This window comes from Salvelinus namaycush, chromosome 9 (assembly GCF_016432855.1).
Source record: "Salvelinus namaycush isolate Seneca chromosome 9, SaNama_1.0, whole genome shotgun sequence".
In the NCBI taxonomy this organism is placed as follows: domain Eukaryota; kingdom Metazoa; phylum Chordata; class Actinopteri; order Salmoniformes; family Salmonidae; genus Salvelinus; species Salvelinus namaycush.
The window spans coordinates 30,646,888-30,653,243 of NC_052315.1; positions in this window are offsets into that span (position 1 = coordinate 30,646,888).

A 6,356-nucleotide genomic window follows, 5' to 3' on the forward strand; every position below is an offset into this window, starting at 1 on the left:
CTGTAGGTAGGCCTGAAGGATTTTAGGTAAAATAACCCTATCAAAACGGAAAGCTACTTGAAGAGGTAATATGCCAGGCCTATTTGGTATAGATAATAGAAAGTAAATTAACTAAACTTTTAAGAGATCAGATTTTTTGTTTAGAAATACTACTGACACCAGTAGCGACCCGTCATTCAGGGCAGGTGGGGCATTTTTTAAAATATATTTGTGCCTGTTTTGCATGTTATTTGGGCATTAATACATGACACATCAGTTTGCAAACAATGGAAACAATGTCTTTGTAACGGAATTCTTCGTCCTCCTCTGACGAGGAGTAAGAAATGTCGGACCAAGATGCAGCGTGGTGAGTATCCATTTTAATATGAATACATGAAACAAACAAAATAACGAATAAACGAACGAAGAAGAAACAGTCCCGTAAAGTGACAACACAAACACAGGAACACAGTAACAGGAACAATCACCCACAACCCACAATACAAAACAGGCTACCTAAATATGGTTCCCAATCAGAGACAACAACTAACACCTGCCTCTGATTGAGAACCATATCAGGCCAAACACATAGAAATAGACAAACTAGACATACAACATAGAATGCCCACTCATATCACACCCTGACCAAACAAAACATAGAAACATACAAGACAAACTATGGTCAGGGCGTGACAGTCTTTGAGGTAATAAAGCTGAATACAAACATGGTGTCTTTTTGCTTTCTTGAGTAAGGCAGCTCCAAAATGCAGGTGTTTCAGCCTAGCTCAGTGCTTTCTGTAGTGGTGGAGCAGGCAGTGGAACATATGGAGTGTATGGGTTGGGAATGTTCTCTAGTTGCGCCGTGATTGGCTCAGTGTTCTGTCACTCATGGGGACACTACGTAAAAAAAAAAAAAAAAAATTCAAGCCCCTTGGGTTCTACCATAGAGTTACTGTCACACCCTGATCTGTTTCACCTGTCTTTGTGATTGTCTCCACCCCCCTCCAGGTGTTGCCCATATTTCCCATTATCACCTGTGTTCTCTGTTTGTCTGTTGCCAGTTCGTTTTGTTTCGTCAATTCTACCAGCGTGTTTCCCTCTGCTCCTGTCTCTCTATTGTTCCTGTAACCATAGTTTTCCGGGTGTTGACCGTTCTGCCCGCCCTGACCCTGAGCCTGCTTGCCGTCCTGTACCTTTGCCCCAACTATCTGGATTACTGACCTCTGCCTGCCCTTAACCTGCCTTTTGCCTGCCCCTGTTCGATTAATAAACTGTTGTTACTTCGACGTTGTCTGCATCTGGGTCTTACCATCATTGGTAGGCACGAGGAATTGCTTTGTGGCCTTATGGAGTGGGTCAACACCTTGGCCTAACGCCATGATCGGGTGTTGGACATCTTGCTGGAACAATTCCGCGGGTTGGCTAGGAGGCAGCCTACTATGACGGTAACCTCACAGCAGTAACTCGGCTGTTAGCAGCGCCGCCTCACCAGTCACTCCGCCTTCCCGGGAGCCCCGCTTACCTCCCCCGGAATGCTTCAATGGAGAGCCAGGCACCTGTCGGGCGTTTCTAGCACAGTGTGCCCTCATCTTCGAGCTTCAGCCCTCCTCCTTCCCCTCGGACCGCTCTAAGATAGCATACCTTATCACGCTCGCCTGGGCTACAGCTGTATGGGAGCAACAGCCAGCCACATGCGTCAGTCTTGAGGAGTTTGTGGGAGTGGTAAAGAAGGTGTTTGATGCCCCATTCTCCGGGAGAGAGGCTGCCCGGAAGATACTCCAGCTTTGGCAGGACTCCCGCAGTGTGGCAGACTATGCGGTGGATTTCCGCAAGTTGGCAGCTGAGAGTGCCTGGAACCAGGAAGCGCTGTTCGACATGTTCCTACACGGAGTCTTGGAGAGGTCAAGGACGAGCTTCCAAGGATGGGACTTGTGGTCATTTTGTGTCCTCTTATCCGTTAAAAGATCAGGCTCACCGGTAGGAGCGAGTATTCTGGTGGGCCATATGGAGAACTTTTCTGCTTCCCTTACTTGCACTCTGTTTCCTGCCATTCCGCTGTGGGGAAACCAGTCGAAATCTCTCCGGGTCCTCATTGACTCTGGGGCCGATGAGAGCTTTTTGGACTCCGAGCTGGGCATCCCCACTCAGCCCTTCTCCATTCGCAATTGACGTTAGAGCGCTGGACAGGCACTCTATAGGCCGGGTCACCTACAGCACCACTCCCATCAACCTACGTGTGTCAGGGAACCACAGCGAGGCTATCCAGTTCCTGCTCATTAAGTCTCCTACAAATCCCATGGTATTGAGTTTCTTCTGGCTCCAGCAACACAATCCCCTCATTAACTGGCATACTGGTGCCATCATGGGCTGGAGCCCATTCTGCCATATTCATTGCCTGAAGTCAGCACAACCTGCCCCGGGACATCTTCCGGGGGGCTCAGAAGTTGCCCCGGACCTCTCCACCATTCCCACGGAGTACCAGGACCTCCGGGAGGTGTTCAACAAGGCCCAGGCCACTTTGCTTCCGCCGCACCAACCATATGACTGCGGGATTGACCTTCTCCCTAGCACTGTACTCTCTGTCAGGACCAGAGACCAAGGCGATGGAGACCTACATTGGGGACTCCCTAGCTGCAGGATTCATCCGCCCTTCTTCCTCTCCTGCCGGCGCAGGGTTCTTCTTTGTGGAGAAGAAGGACAAGACCCTGCGCCCGTGCATCGACTACCGGGGTCTCAACGACATAACGGTGAAGAACCGCTACCTGCTACCCCTCATCTCCTCGGCCTTCGAACCGCTCCAGGGGGCCACCGTGTTTTCCATGCTGGATCTACAGAACGCCTACCACCTGGTGCGTATATGGGAAGGGGACGAGTGGAAGACCGCCTCCAACATGGCCAGTGGTCACTACGAGTATCTGGTCATGCCATTTGGTCTTACCAACGCCCCTGCTGTGTTCCAGGCTCTGGTTAATGATGTTCTCCGCGACATGTTGAACCGATTTGTCTTTGTCTACCTTGATGACATCCTCGTCTTCTCCCGCTTCACCCAAGAACATGTGCTCCACGTCCGACAGGTTCTCCAATGCCTCCTGGAGAATCAGCCGTTTGTAAAAGCAGAGAAGTGCTGGATTACTGACCTCTGCCTGCCCTTGACCCGCCTTTTGCATGCCCCTATTCGATTTATAAACTGTTGTTACTTTGACGTTGTCTGCATCTTGGTCTTACCTGAAACGTGATAGTTACATTAGAAGTGCCCATCTAAGGCTCAAGGTCATTGGCCACAGATCTATCGTAGCTTTGATTGGATTGATCATGTCAACATCATACTTTCAAAATCTTAGCTAGCAAGCTAGCAGTCATCATCGTGAATCAAGTCAACAATCTAATCCTTTTCAATCCTTGTCATACGAAAATAAATTATAGATAAAACGTATCGGTGCTCATCGGCCATTGGATATAAACATTACACAACAAGTTGGAAATCGCAAATTCAACAATGAGGGGTTTGGAAGGAATCAGTGGCTAACTGCTATTCAGTGGAGTGGGTGTGTGGTCCAAGTCTGGGTTTAAGGGTCTCTTTTCCAAGCTTAAAAGGATAAACATTCAACACCATGGGCCATAAAAGTTTGAATTCATTGGCCATGCTGTCAATCCAGCATGACTTCTGCCGCGTTCAAAACAACTTGAAACTCGGAACTGGGAAATCTCAGACATCAGTGAGTTCAAGACAACTGAAAAAAACAAGCTCCAACTAGGAAAATGTAGTCATCCAACTCGGATTTCCAAGTCGGGTACTCAGGCCTCTTTCTAGAGCTCCGACCTGAAGATCACCGACGTGATTCAATCTTGTTTTTTCAGCGTTCCCAGTTGTCTTGAAAGCACCATAAATCTAGAGAATTACAGAATTTGATGACAAAGTTTAATTACAAAATTTGCCCATGAAGGATCGCCACGCAAACTTCCTGTTCAAGTCAGCACAGCACAACAAGGTGGGTCCAAAAATGTCTTGAATGCTGCTACATAAATTATGTAATATGCCAGGGAGATACAGTTGAAGTCGGAAGTTTACATACACCTTAGCCAAATACATTTAAACTCAGTTTTTCACAATTCCTGACATTTAATCCGAGTAAAAATTCCCTAACTTAGATCAGTTAGGATCACCACTTTATTTTAAGAATGTGAAATGTCAGAATAATAGTAGAGAGAATTATTTATTTCATATCTTCTATGGGATTGAGGTCAGGGCTTTGTGATGGCCACTCCAATACCTTGACTTTGTTGTCCTTAAGCCATTTTGCCACAACTTTGGAAGTATGCTTGGGGTCATTGTCCATTTGGAAGGCCCATTTGCGACCAAGCTTTAACTTCCTGACTGATGTCTTGAGATGTTGCTTCAAAATATCCACATAATTTTCCTACCTCATGATGCCATCTATTTTGTGAAGTGCACCAGTCCCTCCTGCAGCAAAGCACCCCCACAACATGATGCTGCCCCACGTGCTTCACGGTTGGGATGGTGTTCTTCGGCTTGCAAGCCTCCCACTTTTCCTCCAAACATAACGATGGTCATTATTGCCATACAGTTCTATTTTTGTTTCATCAGACCAGAGGACATTTCTCCAAAAAGTACGATCTTTGTCCCCATGTGCAGTTGCAAACCGTAGTCTGGCTTTTTTATGGTGGTTTTGGAGCAGTGACTTCTTCCTTGCTGAGCGGCCTTTCAGGTTATGTCAATATAGGACTCGTTTTACTGTGGATATAGATACTTTTGTACCTGTTTCCTCCAGCATCTTCACAAAGTCCTTTGCTGTTGTTCTGATATTGATTTGCACTTTTCGCACCAAAGTACGTTCATCTCTAAGAGACAGAGCGCATCTCCTTCCTGAGCGGTATGACGGCTGCGCGGTCCCATGGTGTTTATACTTGCGTACTATTGTTTGTATTGATGAACGTGGTGCCTTCAGGCGTTTGGAAATTGCTCCCAAGGTTGAACCAGACTTTTGGAGGTCTACAATTGTATTTCTGAGATCTTGGCTGATTTCTTTTGATTTTCCCATGATGTCAAGCAAAGAGGCACTGAGTTTGAAGGTAGGCCTTGAAATACATCCTCAGGTACACCTCCAATTGACAAAAAGTATGTAAATTAGCCTATCAGAAGCTTCTAAAGCCATGACATAATTTTCTGGAATTTTCCAAGCTGTTTAAAGGCACAGTCAACTTAGTGTATGTAAACTTCTGATCCACTGGAATTGTGATACAGTGAATTCTAAGTGAAATATTCTGTCTGTAAACAAATTGTTGGAAACATTACTTGTGTCTTGCACAAAGTAGATGTCCTATCTGACTTGCCAAAACTATAGTTTGTTAACAAGAAATTTGTGGAGTGGTTGAAAAACGAGTTTTAATGACTCCAACCTAAATGTATGTAAACTTCCGACTTCAACTGTATGTATACCGCAGCTAAGAAAGTAATACTAAGTGCATGTTGTGAAGTAAACTGTTAGTAGTCCTTGTGCCTCGCCCTAATAATTTGTTACCTTTCCCCTCATAATTTCACCTACTGTTCTGACTTGGTGGTGCACATATAGCCTATAGCCTGTTTTAGAGAAACGTTATCTTCATATATTGAAAGTGCGTTCATTGTCTGATTATATGCCCCCTTTATTTATCCTACGGTTCTGACTTGGTGTACAGAAAGAATACTGTAAGAACAGCCCATGTTATGTCGCTGTACATTTCAAAATTCCTGAACAAATAGTTATATTGACTATGTCCGTCCTAGCTCGCTCATTAATCTCTTAATCGACTGGGCATGCCCTGAGCTTGTAAAGTGAGCGGTACTGGAGGACTACTGGAGCTAAATTGGAGTGGATGAGAAGCCGACACGCCAGCCTTTGGGAAACTCTCCACGCTCCAGTCAAATTGGGCATGCTCCACTCCTCGCTATGCTCCAGCTCTGCTCCGTTCACATACATGATAACATTATTATATCAACACAAACAAAAAACCATTTAACGGAAAGCAGCCAGTGAGAAGAAATAATCAAAGACAAATATGTTAACATTATGGCAGACAGTGGTTGATTGATGATCAGGCTTGCTCTATGTGATTTAAGATCAAACCTTCTATCAATCAGTGGAGGCTGGTGGGAGGAGTTGTAGGAGGACAGGCTCATTGTAATGGCTGGAATGGAATTCATGGAATGGTATCAAACAGATCAAACATATGGAAACCACATTCTTGACTCCATTCCATTGATTCCATTCCAGCCGTTACAATGAGCATGTCCTACTATAGCTCCTCCAACCAGCCTCCACTGCTATCAATGCCCTATTGTTTTCATATAAATCAAGTGATTATTGTAATGTTATTCA